Source organism: Parasteatoda tepidariorum, chromosome 4, assembly GCF_982258835.1.
Source record: "Parasteatoda tepidariorum strain Cologne lab strain chromosome 4, Ptep-v5.0, whole genome shotgun sequence".
NCBI lineage: Eukaryota > Metazoa > Arthropoda > Arachnida > Araneae > Theridiidae > Parasteatoda > Parasteatoda tepidariorum.
The window spans coordinates 56,252,570-56,268,398 of NC_141758.1; the positions used below are offsets into that span (position 1 = coordinate 56,252,570).

Consider the following 15,829-nt stretch of genomic DNA (forward strand, 5'->3'; position numbering starts at 1 on the left):
AAACCTTGAACAAACAAAAGGCTATTTCTACGAAAATCTCTCAACACTCCAACACCTTAAATCTACTTAATTATCAGATTATTTTGTCTTCTGTGTAAACAAAGACGCCTCACCTCGAAATTATATTCATTTTAGCAGCTGTCATGGTTTTGTCAAGAATCATCTGCATCGCTTAGCAGAATTATATACTTTGTGAAAATTTTCAAAAAGTCGCCAAATGGGCGATAAATAAACAAGTAGAACTTAAAGGCAACCCTACAGAATCTGCCTTTCGAAAAGTGGATGAGTGTTTTGGAAGCGGCAGATACAATTCTACCGTTCATGAATCTAGGTTGTCTTGGAATCAGGTGGAAATTTAAAGAGAGAGGTGTTGATGAAAGAAAATTTTCTTTTTTATCCGCGCGGATAAAAGACCGGGAGATTTGATTTTTTCACCACCCCTCCATTGTATTCCGCGGAAATATTTATAAGTGTTATGTGCCATTGTTATGCATGGAATTATTTTTATGTGGCTTTATGAAATAGGAAGAAGCTGTAAGTTTTCATTATTTATCTTTTGTATTTGTTAAATTTTGAGATAAATTAAGGAAAAACGCTGATGATTTCATTGACATTTGATAATATTTTTTCGAAATTATCATAGCGCGTGTTTTATTACATTATAAAGATGAAAGACTCTTAAAATTTTCGGAGAAAAAGACTTTTTAGAGATATTTTTTCTAATGGGTACACTAATAAATACACGTAGTCTCTCTCTTTAACAAAATCGATCGGTTTTAGTTGAAAAATTACCTTTGAAGAAAACTTCGTTATAAGGAGGTTTGAGAGCTTTATATCTGTTGAAAAATTACTTTGATAGAATACTTCGTTATTAAGAGGTTGGTGAGTTTTATATTTGTTTGAGTAAATGTTACAAAAAATATACATTGTGATAAGCTCAAAATAATAAAATTATGATTTTTAATTATAAATGAAGAATTACAATTGCTAAATTACAGATAGTAAATTAGTTAAAAATCAATACTTTTTATTGAATCAATAAAACACTAAATGGGGAACATAATTCAACAATTTATTTTTCCAAAATAAGTTTGCCTTTCATGATAGTAAATTTTCATGAAAATGTTCATATTTTAAGTGAGTTTTAAACTTATTTGAGTAAATGTTACAAAAAATCTACATTGTGATAAGTTCAAAATAATTAAGTCATGACTTTTAATGAAGCATTACAATTGCTAAATTACAGATTGTAAATTAGTTAAAAATCAATACTTTTTATTGAATCAATGAAACACTAAAAGGTGAACATAATTCAACAATTTATTTTTCTAAAATAAGTTTGCATTTCATGATACTAAATTTTCATGAAAATTTCATATTTTTAGTGAGTTTTATACTTATTTGAGTAAATGTTACAAGAAATCTACATTGTGATAAGTTCGAAATAATTAAGTCATGACTTTTAATGAAGTATTACAATTGCTAAATTACAGATTGTAAATTAGTTAAAAATCAATACTTTTTATTGAATCAATAAAACACTAAATGGGGAATATAATTCAACAATTTATTTTTCTAGAAAAAGCATTTCATGATGGTAAATTTTCATGAAATTTTTTATATTTTAAGAGGGAATTAAAAACAGAATCTGGCGTAGACTAACTTTTTTCAAAAATGACTGAAAAAAATAAATAAATAAACGTCAGAAAAATTCCATAAATGACGCAAATTAAAAACGTTAACGCCTGAAAATTTCGTCTTTAGATGAAGACTACTTAGTTATATGGAGAATATTTTAAATGTAACTTAATGTCCCCGGTTATAAATTTCATTACAAGAAAAAAATTAGGGGTTGAGATGCTTCGTTGTAGTGAGATTCTACTGTAATAATTTAATAGTCTTTGCTTTTCAGATAAATTTATTATGTATTAGTATCTTATATCTGAAGAATAGTCTTAAAAATCTAATCTTTAGACCCAAAATATCTAGTTTTCGTACGTATAATATATATATATATATTACCTTTATTGAAAATAACAGATTGCATCTCATAAATGTTGTTTCTATTCCAGGTAACAGTGTTTTTTAATATAAAAAAAATTGAAGAATAGCAAGCGAAAAATAATCAGAAAAGGAGGATTTGATTTAAATGTTAATAATCAAAATTTGAAGGAAAATAATAAAAAAAATGAGACGAAAACTAACAAGTTATATGCATACTTTTGTTAGGCAAAAAATGAAAGAAGGGACGGGACGTAGTTTTGGAAAACAAATGCTTCTCGAGGTTTGCAAAAGCTTATAAACCCGCAATATTTTTTTATTTTTTTCACTTCTCATTTAAATTTAAATGATCTATTAAAGATTGTGTAGATAAATTTATGTTAAAACATTGAAACTAGATTTTTGTGAATTTACGATGGTATTTTCAAGTAATAGAAATAATAGTTATTACAACGGAATGAAAAAATGGAAAGTAATTAACGAATAATGTTTCTATCATTTATCATAAACATATAAAAATTAAGAATTTTTTTTATGATGTCATAAAGGTTTTTTGAGAAACACATACAAAACTAAACTTAAACGAAGAATAAGGAACAGGTAAATTTGATTAATATTTCACTTTTTTATGTATTTAATTTTAATTGCTTTAATTGAGGTCTATGCTTTAAAACCTATCTTTGATATTTAAATTTCAAAAGAAGAGAGAAAAAGGAAGAAAAAAGATATTACGGAGTATTTTATGTTTTGAAAAAAAAGCAAATTTTTTTTTTTTTTACAGGAATTGGAGTTCTTTGAAATCTTTTTATGACAATGCAATAAAAAACCGAAAACACTAATTATTTCAAGACTATTTCTTAGCATTTTGGTTGTCACGTAAATTTCTTTTAAGGATTATTTCACCATGAATAGCTAGGAATGTCTATTGGAAAAAAACTAACAGTTATATGAATCTTATTTTTTATATCAAGAAGCATTTCTTCAAAAATTTAAAATAATAAATTAAGCGTCTTAAAAAAATTGATTGCTTGAAACACTCAACTTAGTACATACATTCTGTTTACAAAATACGAGGAAATAAATAAAAATAATACAACAAATTTGATTAAAAATTAATTAGAAATTAAACAAAGGGAGTTCTTTTTATTAAATTCGCTCAAAATTGTTAATGGGCTCAGAAAACCGAAGTGTAACATTAAAAATTTGAGTGCTTTTAGTTTTGAGATGGAGATGGTTTTGTGGCAAAACGCATACTTTATTAAAAAGGTCCTGCTTACGTCAAATCATGAAATATCTACCCTCAAAATTTTGTTTATTTTTTAAATTGTGGTCTTGTGAAAAACCGCAAAAACCATTTGCTCTCCTAATTCCAAGTACTGTTTTATAATGAATATGCTTATAATTTTTTAAATGTGAACGCACTGTCGAATAAATTTTTCCGCCAGGATTCTGTTTTTGTTAATATGTCAAAAAAAAGTCCTGTATTTGTAAAATAAGGACAAAAACCACGTCTTTCATTGGGCTTTATTTTTAAAATAATGAATCAGTGACGTCATCAATAAAAATGATTGTATCTGGAAGCGTGCATTTTAAAAACGAACAATATAGTGAAGGGTTGATCTTTATTATTAAAAGTTTATGAAGGGTCCGTTAATAAAGTTCATGAAGTTAACGGAGTTCATGAAGGGTTCGTTAACAATATTTATGAAGAGACCATTAACAAAGTTAATGAAGGGTTCGATAAAAAATTTATGTAGTTAATAAAGTTTATGAAGTTAACGGAGTTCATGATGGATTCGTTAACAATATTTATGAAGAGACCATTAACGAAGTTAATGAAGGGTTCGATAAAAAATTTATGTAGTTTATAAAGTTTATGAAGTTAACAGAGTTCATGAAGGGTTCGTCAACAATATTGATGAAGAGACCATTAACAAAGTTAATGAAGGGTTCGATAAAAAATTTATGTAGTTTATAAAGTTCATGAAGTTAACGGAGTTCATGAAGGGTTCGCCAACAATATTTATGAAGAGACCATTAACAAAGTTAATGAAGGGTTCGATAAAAAATTTATATAGTTTATAAAGTTTATGAAGTTAACGGAGTTCATGAAGGGTTCGTCAACAATATTGATGAAGGGACCATTAACAAAGTTAATGAAGGGTTCGATAAAAAATTTATGTAGTTTATAAAGTTTATGAAGTTAACGGAGTTCATGAAGGGTTCGTTAACAATATTTATGAAGAGACCATTAACAAAGTTAATGAAGGGTTCGATAAAAAATTTATGTAGTTAATAAGGTTTATGAAGTTAACGGAGTTCATGAAGGGTTTGTTAAAAATATTTATGAAGAGACCATTAACAAAGTGAATGGTTCGATAAAAAAAATTTATGTAGGATCCGTTAACCAAGTTTATATAGGGTCTGTTAACAAAGTTTAAGAAGGAACCGTTAAAAAAGTTTAAGAAGGAACCGTTAACAAAGTTTATGAAGAATCCGTTAATAGATTGAAATGTTTCCTCGAATGAAACGTAAAGGAGTTGTGGAGGCCATGATATGGTTAAAATTTGCAAATGAATATTTTATAATCAATTTCAGGCTATAGTTTCAAAGAAAAATATTATTTGATGCGTACACAGTCAAATAGCTTAAAATATATAAAATATTGAAACATAAAAATGAAAATGGATTTTTTACATTTTGCCTTAAATAACTTTTCCCTTGAATTAACGTCTTGAATTTTTAGATGCAAAATGTTTCTTGAAATCTTTGAAAACTTCTTCTTGAAAACACTCGAAAAGAAATTTAATAAAGGTAATTTGAGCGCGAAGAAATAAATTCCGTGTTGACAAGCATATTTATTAACAGTTTCCTAAAAAAAAATTCCCCCATTTTTAACATGTATTAAATATTTAAAGTTGCATGCGTTTAATCTGCCGAGCTCCTTATTTTCCTAGAAATATTACTCCTGTATTAAAAATTAAGAAGGATAAGTTTAAAAAAAATTAAGTTAAGTTTTCTACGATAGATTTTAATTTCCGCAAAAGTATGAGTTCTACGTAAAGTGAAGTATTTTTTTTTTTTTTTTTACATATGTTTTGACTTTAGAGAATATCTTAACTTTTTTCTTGCTCTATGTTTATGTTTACGCGATTTTTACTTCTAATTTTCCAAACAATTGAATTTATATTACTGCTTCATTAAAGTAAAGTTTCTTTTAGAAAACTAGTTCGTTGAATTTATTTATCTTGTGTTTGCTCTAAATATAATTTTAAAAAACAAAAATATGTATTTAGATCGATGTACTTGATAGAATTTGGATAGTGCAACTTTTTTAATAACCTTCCTCATTGTAGCATGTTTACTTGAAACATGTTTACAAATTGTTGTTTACTTAATAATGTAGTAGAAGTGTGCTGTTTTGATAATATTGAAGAACGAATTATTTATGGGAATTGTTATATGTGAAAAATTGTTTGTTAAACGCACTATGCATTAGAAAATGTCATTCCAGTGGAAAGTTTGATAATTTTGTAATAAAATTTAATCTGATAAGAAACCAAAGCCGTGATAGTAATGTAATAAATGCAGCAATCAGTATTTCTATTACGAAATAAACACAAGTCAAAGCAATAGAAGATAAAGTAAGATTACCTTTTAATGCAATATTACGAATAAAACTAAACCCAACGAGTATTCGTAAAAAAAATTTTTTTTGTTAAAATTACATTGTAACCAATTATATAAAGGAACAGCATAGTAAAAAATAATTTTAAAAAACAACAACATCAGAGCTATAATTTGGCAATTTAATTCTAGTTTAATAATACAAATAATATTTAACTTGCAAACAAAAACTTCTAAAAAAAAAAAAAAAAAAAGGAAACAATATCGTCTGCTTTTTTTTTCGTGTGGTTTACATCAGAACCCGTTTATTGGAGAGTAGGAAAAAAATAGATTTCATTTCTAAGAATCGCGGACTGTGTTTTTAAGGTTTGCATGGTTGCCCGTCAACTAGAAAACAGTAAAGTTACAAGAGAAAAAGTTTAGTTGTTTCATTGCCTATTGTTCGCACGAAAATACACTTTCTGGGAATAAAACTTCTAAAAAAGTGGTTGACCAACAAGGTTGCGCGGTAAATTGAACTTTTGGGCAAGAAAGATCGACCTGACGTAGCCTTTATCGTCTGTTTTTTTAGGTCACCTGCCAATCATTCGCAAACTTACCTACTCATCGCAGATATTTTATTTCATTTCACGAGTTGGGGAAAAATTTTTTACTAAAAAATAAAACAATCAACTGTGTTATAGTTTTTATATTTTTTAAAGGATTTAATTGGATAATATTCGAATTAAATTTAAACTTTTACCCGATATTCAGAAATTTTTCTTTCTTATTTTCTTACTAAAAGGCTTATCGTAAAATAAAAATAAAAGCCACAAGTTTTTCTTTCTTTCTATATATTTGTTTTGTCAGTGAAATTCACATATTTAGAATACAGATTGCACTATTTTTTTTCAAATGCTTAAAACACAATTCCTCTGTTTTATCTTGGGGCATATTATTGTTTCACAGATAATCCTTTCAGTTTTATTCTAATTTCGTATATTGAAATGCAAAAAAAAAAAAAAAAAAAAAGAACATAACTATAATGATTACGTGTTTTAAAATGATTTTGAAATCATTGATGGAAACACATGAAAATTTTTTTAAATCTTTATGCTATAAGTTAAAACCTAAATTTAGAGAAAAACAAAAACTGATAGAAAGTAATTGATAACTTCTATAACAGATAACTTTTGATGTAGGGTTTGTATTTATGTTAAAATGTTCAATTATAATTCTTATGCTAAATATTCATTATCCCTTTGACTGTTAACTTTTCTAAGTTTAAGCAATTGATGAAGACTGAATACTTTTACGCGCAATATTGTTTTTGTCAGCTGCGTACTAAGTCGTACACAATCCAAACACGATTTGTATTTTATCCACTCCAAAACTGGTCCAATCATTTTCTATTTTCACCGACATTATCTATTTCAACCAATCATTTTCAATTTTTCTTTATATTGTCCGACACTGATCGCACCACCAGTCATTAAGAGCTTTTCGTACTACCAATAATCACGTACACGTATTCTATACATCAGATCTATCATTTTAAAAGTTTAATTGATTATAGGTGCTAGGTTTATAGGTAAACTATCATTAAAAATATGACTTTTTTTAACCAGTAAACCTTGCAGCGTAGAAGGGCACCTTAATAGACGGGTATGCCAGACAAATGTGTGCTGGGCAGTGGCACTTAACCTTAAAAAAATCAGTGTATACAGGGAAGTGGCATTTTATTTAATTTTATAACCAGAGTTGAACAGTTAGCCCAATACTAAATTTACAACTATCGATACTCAACTCCGTAGCCTTCTAATTTTGAGTCCAACCCAGAGGACAAGCAAGCTCCTGGATCAAGCATTGAGAGAAACTAGCCTTCGTTAAGGACTTTTTGATAACACTAACTCGAATTTGCGTTACATGGAGAAGAAAACCACGGAAAAATCTTACGGTTAGACCTACTGCAATTGAATTCTAACCCATGATCCGTCTGCCACTGAGGATATTATACGTCATCGTTGCTATCTGCGCAAGCCGAGAGCAGAATTCGTATCATTCAACCTCCACTGGGATTCAAAAATGGGGTATTGCGCATGCGCGAATAGCCTGCGTTTTGATATATATTGTTTATTCATCAAGGATTAAGTTTTAAAATGGTTTGGCATTTGCGCCAATAGTCTACCCTGATTGCTTGCGCAGGACGCACATATGCACCCATAGGCCACACCAATGATTTTCGCTGGACGCATATATGCGTCCATAGAAGTCAAAGGGTTAAATAATCATTATTAGTGTATTGATAGTTTTTACAGCAAATATCAATTTTTCTAAAGCTTGTAATTGAAAATTATCAAATAAGATATATATGCACTGTAAAAAATTCCGGATCAAATTACGGTATAAAATACCGGTACTTTGAGTGTATCATCCGTAAAATCCATTTTTACTGTAAAATATTACACCGTTAATTTTAGAATTATATTATTGAACTTGACGGTATTGACTTATTACTTGACTTATTACTTATTTACGGTAATTACTGTAAAAATTATGGTAAATTAGTTTTTTTTTTGTTTTCGTAACATGTTGCATTAAAAATAGATTTTTCCGGAATTTTTCCCAGTGCGGTTATTTAAAATATTAATATTTTTACTATTTTACTATTTTCTTCTCTTTGAAAAGGATAATAAAATCGCGATAACAGCGAGTTAAAAATATCTAATAGTTCCCAGTTTTATGAAATTTGAAACGAATGTCAAAAGCAATTGCAAAATGATATTTTTAGAGTAAAATATATCCGAAAGGTAAGTAAATAAATTGAATAAGATTCATTCGTTTGTTCGTAATATCTTTCGTTTTCTCTTTAGTAACTTCTCATGACAATGGGTACAACAGAAAATGTTTTATTTCATATTTTTCTTACAATACATTAAGGAATCTTTCTCCTTATATTATTAGATATCATTTGTTGATCTATCGTATGACATTCGCTTGTATTAGAGAAGAATTTGTTTATGTTTTCAGATTTACCAGATTGTATCAAGTTTATTAAGCTATGTGTAACTTGCGTCTAGCTAATACAACAAGCATAAATCTATTTAGCTCGCAATGATTCTTATTATTTACTATAGATTACAAATATAGTTTGTTTTTATTTTATGAAAGATTATTGAGTTTATAAATACCGCATACGCTGATGAAAGTTGCAAATATGTCAATAAATGTTTTTTTCAATACACTGTAAAATAAAAAATAAATAGCTTACTCAGAAGATCGGTAGTTTTAATTTCATTTTTTGCTTATTTCGTTTTTTTTTATAATTAAAAACTTTTAAGTGAATGGAATGTATGTCATGATGCGTCATGACAACACTAGCAAAAAGAAAAGTTTAGCCTGGAAAAAACTTCTTGACAAGACCAAGGCCCACCCTGGGCTGTTGTTGTTGATGATGATGAAATTAAAAACTTTTAAGTGAATGGAATGTATGTCATGATGCATCATTGCTATATAAAGCTTCCTAATTCTTCCTGGACTGGGGTGTACGAGTATGTTTGTTAGAGCATCCTACTAAATACGAGCCCGAAGGTTCTTGGTTCGAATTCTGCCCACAGCTATTGAACATCTTCCTTACGCGTTTCTCCCTCAAAATTTCTGAGACTATGCACTTTGGTCAAAAATATCTTAAAAACTAGAAAAATCAAAAATCTCTAGAAATCCTATCTCTTTTTGAGACTACTCATTTTGCTCGAAAATGAGTACATGCTGTTTCAATGCTCACTATTGAGTAAAATATTTTATACCAATTACTATGCTCAATATTGAGTGCATGAGGTTTTCAAATTCGACTAAGTCTGTTACGAAGCTTTTCGACACATTTCTGTTCGATTTTGAGAAACCCTTTTTTACTTGTACTGGTTTACCAAATAAGGGACCGTGCAAGATAAAGATTATAATTTCCTAAATAAGACGAATAATTCTCAGGGATAATTTCCCAGAAAATGGTTAACTAATGGTTAAAACTCTAAGATTAATAGTTCAGGAGTGACCTTACAATGACCTTATATTCTAAAATCTTGATCAGTGATTTAAAGCTTTCCCTACTTCTGACATTGCTATCCAAACAAGTAAAATATTTTTTACGTATTTATTTATGTTGTACAAACTGAATCAAACGCGAATCAATAGAACTGATGGTTTAGAAATTGCGTAGTTTGCGTAGTTTATTGAGTAATTTTGTAGTTTGCGTAGTTTAGAAATTGCGTAGTTTGATAGATAGTTTAGAAACTTTTTCAGAAATCAAGAAGTGCTATTTTTATCGTTTCTATCAGACAAATGTGGTTATCATAAAGACATTTTTTTTTACATTGATTTGAATTAGAGTAAATTCGAGACAATTGGATAAATATCTTAGAAGAAAATTCTAAAATACCGAGAAAGGATTGGAATATTTTTAATTGGGTCATGAATTTTTAATGCAGAACAACATTTTAAAAACAAATTTTCACTTATCGTAAACATATCCATGTTATTATTTTGAAGAGATAGTATCGTTAAACTAATTACAATTTGCAATTGACTCAAAAAAGTTATGAGAATAATTTATTTGAGCAGATGTTTTAATTTTAATAATAGTTTGAATTTAGTTTAAAACAAAAAACAATAAAAAAATACTTTCATGAAACAGACAAACCGCGCGTAATTGCAATTTCATGCTTCAATTAACTTGTAAAGATCTGTGTAAATAAACCACAGTGACTTCTACAATTTAATTTAAGCGAAATAGATTACATAATTCTAAAGAAACAAACAATTTAAAAAAATAAGATTTTTTAAAATTTTTATTATCTATGGACTACTTAACCGATTTCAGATTGATTTTGATTGGTCCTTCAAGCAAAATTACATTTCATTAAAATGAAAGAATTTTTGCATCTCAATTCAAAATTTGTTCCATATTTAATAAATTAAACAATAAAAACTGTTATGAAAAATTATTTTTTTATACAAAATAATTGTTGAGTAAATGGGGTATACAATGAGTGTAAAAAATATTAAATATGGCATCTAAAGCCGGTTGATTTATCAGTATTGTAAATTGTTAATATTGTAAATTGAAGATATTCGTTAAACATTCCGATTTAAAATATTTAAAAACAATTCTAACTATACATGATAAATATCGCAACGATAATATCGAAGATAAATATGAGATATCGCGTGTATTGTCGATGACTATTATCAATTACGATATTATCATGATCATTATTGTAACTGATGAATTTATCGAACACGATAATATGAGTAATAAAAATTCTTGAATACTATTGTGTTGATAAGGGCTTTGTGATGATAAATTTCAGTGTGGTAACCAAAATACTTATTCTTGTAATATAATATTATTAATTAATAATAATAATATAATTAATGCAAAATAATATTAATTAATTAAATGTCAACAATATTGTGATATAGCATGAAATATAGTTATTTTCGCTGTTATATCACTTTATTTAAATTTTGATATCACTAATTACATTTCCTATTTTTATTCTTTTATTTATTTATTTTTTGCGTTAGAAATCGCAATTCTTAGAAAAAATTTAGTATATTCATTTCTCAGAAAGTTTTTGTTTTACTTTCTAATTACGATTTATCATCATTAAATTATCATTTCAATTTATTTTAAGGACTGCATGTTTAGCTATTGAAATTGCATCTCGGTAAAATTCCAAACTGTAAATCAAAAGTGTTTCAAATCAATTATTTTTCTTCAACTTATAAATTAATAATTTACAGCGGAATAATTAAATTAAGATAATTATTTATTACTAAAATTTCTTATTCTTTCAAGGTAATCGTAAAGATCTTATACAGAAATTATCTACTACCATTATTAACAGTAAAATTAATTTTAGCGACTTGCATTTATTGAGATTGCTTCTTAGTAAAATTCCGATTTGTACATCTTAAGTTATTCGAAACGATTATTTTTACCCAATCTATGCATTAATAATTTACAGCGCAATAATAAGCTGAAATAATTATGTAATTCTAATTATGAACAAATTTGTTTTCATCACGTAATCATAAACAGCTTATACAGATATTATATAATAGCATTTTAAAGATATGAACGAATTTTAAAGACATGCTAACTTTAAGGAGTAAAATTACAATTTGTAAATCAGAAGTTATTTAAAACGATTATTTTTCCCTAATCAATTCCTTAATAATTTACAATGAAGTAATTCAAAAATAATTATTCATTTATAATAATTAATCGATTAATTTTTATCAAGAAAATTGTAAAAAACTTATACAGAAATTATCTACTACTATTATTAGCATTTGAATTAATTTTAAGGACTTATTTCTCTGATATTGATCTTAGTAAAATTCGGATTTGTATATAAGTAATTCAAAACTATTATTTTTCGCCTACTCTGTGTATTGATAATTTATAGTGAAGTAATATAACTAAAATGATTATTCCTAACTATTATTTATTTTTTATCCATCACGGTAATCGCATATTAACGCATACTTCAAAAATTATCGATAACCATTATTTAATCAAGTTGCCACATTTTGTAAATAAAAAACTCAGAAGATAAAAAGATGAGAAAAAAGGTCCTGTCTGGAACAAACTTGATTATGCAAAAAAAAAAAAAGTTTATCATAATTAATTAATTAATCCGTACCCGTCGGTGTTTACTTTTACTTAAAGTATTGCGTTAGATATTAAGTGAACTTTTCAAGGAAGATAATTAATTAAGACCTCTAAAAGCCTGAAGAATCAATGCTATGAATTGCATTGAGTAAAAGTTTTTTTTCTCTAAAAAATAGCGATAACCTACTTTTTCGTTCTACGATACAATGAAAAACAGTAGCTTTATAAAAAAACCGTCTCATTTTTTTTTTTTGTTGCATCATCATCAACTTTCTTTCTAAATGGTTCGAAAAAACTTCGAATTATTATTTCTTTAGAAGTAGCCCAGATTTTATAAGCAAGGGAAATCGCTAATATAATGTTTTTATTATTTTTTATTAATAAACCAGGAAGTGAAAACGATAATACTTTTTAAATCATTAATGGTTTGGACTAGACTTTAAAGATATCTTTAACTGTTGTTCAGACAATGTAATCTGTTCTTTATTTTTGAATATTAAAGAAATTAAATAATAATTTAAGCAAAGAGTACATTATTATGCAAATTAAAAAATTTATTTCCTCGTTCTTAAAGTTGTTTTGATTGGAAACTGTAGTTATAAAGTTAGTGGGTTTTAATTGCGTTATTTGTTGATAGTTGTTAATTTTTTTCAAATATAATATATAGAACATTTGATTAAAATTAAAAGCATTATTAAAAAGAATAAATATTTTTTTTTAGTAACAGTGTATTATTATACAACTTATAATTTTATCACTTCCGCTTCTAAAATCAATTTTAACTCAAAACTGTAGTTAGGAACAAATATTTGTAAGAGTTAATTGGCAAATATTATTTATTCTGACATTACATGGAATATTTAATTAAATAAATGACATTTAAATAACTAAATATTTATTTGTAGAAAAATCATTGTTTAGCAAATTTGTAAATTTTGTCATTTTTTTCCTTCATTTTAATATTTATATTAAAGATCCGAGATGGCTAAGTGGTTTGGCATTGAGCTGTCATTCTGAAGAACTGATGTTCGATTACGACTTGAAGACTACCCAGCAGCTATCAAAGACTACCAGTCTGAGCAGCGATGGGTCAGGGGATAGAGCGTTCACCTTCTAATGCGGCGAACCGGGTTCGAATCCCAATCGATACGAATCCCGCATCCGGCTTCCACCGACCACAGTGTTGACGTGAAATATCCTCAGTGGTTGACGGATCATGGGTTAGAGTCCCTTTGCCGTCAGGCTAACCGTGGGAGGTTCTCGTGATCTTCCTCTCCATGTAACGCAAATGCGGGTTAGATAAATCAAAATGTCCTCCGAAGGCAAATTTCTCCCAATGCAGGAGTTTTTTTGTCTTCTGGATTGGGTTTAAAATTACAAGGCTACGGAGTTGAACATTAGTAGTTGTAAACCCATAAAATTGGGTCGGATGTACATACAACGGAGGTTATAAAATGAAAATAAAGTGACTGCCAGTCTGTTTAGGCAGTAAAGGGGAACAGTACGCAACGATGACATGGCCGCCACCATACCGTTGTTGTGAAATTGTTGTGAATGGCTATTAGGTGAATGACCATTGACATATTATTGTTGTGAATGACTATTAGACCTCAATAACGTTTAAGTGGATTGTTTCTAGACGGCTTTACATTTTGTTTGCGTTAAACTGAAAATTTTCCTCATCAAAAACTCACTTATGTTTGTTGAAAAATGAAAATCTAAACTCTTTAACTCTGTTATATAGATTACTAACCGCCTTCAGTGTTTCGTCACAAACTTACTGCTTCGCGGCTCCACTTTGACATTGCACAGTTTTTTGAAAAATTATTTTAAATGGTTAGTTCTCCTTCTCGGTCTTTCCTTTTTGCTACACCCTATCTTTATTGGTATTCACGGACTCGTCTCTTTGCGACTACCTATATTTATTGATATTCACAGACTCGGCTCTTTGCGACTACCTATATTTATTGATATCCACTGACTCGGCTCTTTGCGACTCCCTATATTTATTGATACTCACAGTCTCGTCTCTTTACTACTTCTTAAGTTCATTGATATTCACGGACTCGGCTCTTGACGACTTCCTATCTTCATTAAAATATAAAATGGATTAATAAAAAAATGATACATTGTGAAATTAAAGTGCAAATTTGAGAAGGCGAGAACCAATATTGTTACGAATTGATGCTATGACGATGCAATTTTGTACCTTATTTAATTGATTTAAATTCGGATGTGAAAGATGACTGAATTTTTTAAATGTATTACCAGAGAAACAGTGATAAAACGCAATAATCTTAACTTGTACCATTTTCTTATAGACATTAGATTATTCGTAACTGTTCACGGTTATTCTATCAAAATATATTATGCATAACTACAATATATTAGTTGTTATACGTAAAAAATATTATTTTAGTTTATATTTTATAGCCGTCGTTGAACAACCGACCCAATTTTTGACAAAGAATGTTCAGCTCCATAGCTTTGTAATTTTGTAAGCGATTCAGAAGACAAGAGAACTCCTGGATCAAGTATTGGGAGAAATTTGCCTTTGTGGAGAGCTTTTTGGTGGAACTAACCCGCATTCACATTACTTTGAGAGGAAAACTAAGAAAACCTCCCATGTTTAGCTTCACGGCTAGGGGACTCTAACCCATGATCCGTCTACCACTGACGATATTTTACGTCAGAACTGTGGTCGGCGCGAGCCTGGTGCGGAATTCATATCGATAAGCCATTGGTGGGATTCGAACCAAGTTTATCTCATATGAAAGCAAGTGCTCTATCCCCTGAGCCGCCACAGCTCAAAACGAATTATTACAGACATTATTTTTACCGTTGTTAATACAGTACCGAAACCGAACCGATTGCCTCTAGATATTAAATAATTTATGATAAAATATGGCATTATGCTTTTGAAGTGAAAATCAGAGATAGTATGAGGCAATACTACGACGAATTTAAGCAGTGGTAATTCAGATTTGTTCAATACTCAATTAATTTAAATTGGAATTTGAAATTGATTAAATGCTTAAAATGTATCATCTATAGAACAACAGTATGGCACAATAAGCATAATCTGTATCATTTGCTAATTAATATTAGACTGATCATGATTATTGTATTAAATTACATTGTATACATTATTAGACTGTGTATTATGCATAAAAATTAATATTAATAGAATTCTGCCTGACAATGCTAAGACACGATTTAAACTTTACTATCCGCTTTTATTATATGATTAATAAAAGCTAGATTGTTAATGTTACTAATGTTACTAGATTGTTTATGAATGTTATAAATTTTAAATTGTGCATGCTAATATAAATTGAATTGTAAAAACCAATTTTTTTCTTTGTTATACTGGTCAATATTTATTGTACACGAATAAAAAAAAATCTAGTTGAATTACCGTACTGTACGGTATTGACACTGTATGGTCTGGTAAAAAAAAAAAAAAAAAAAACTCCATAATTCTGGCTAATAAGAAGAAAATATCCGGTATTAAACTATTCATTCGATGAATTTTCCGTTCGAATG

The 15,829-nt window shown here is 28.2% G+C and overlaps 1 protein-coding gene across 1 annotated transcript in view; it reads left to right on the forward strand.

Annotated features, from left to right (window-relative positions):
• Window positions 1-296: 296 nt before the first annotated feature.
• LOC107440650 (uncharacterized) overlaps window positions 297-15,829 on the forward strand; it is a 189,690-nt gene continuing 174,157 nt past the window's right edge. The window contains exon 1 of the mRNA XM_087161162.1: window positions 297-534. The gene's annotated coding sequence lies outside the window, so the exon portion shown is untranslated. The remainder of the gene's footprint in view (window positions 535-15,829) is intronic.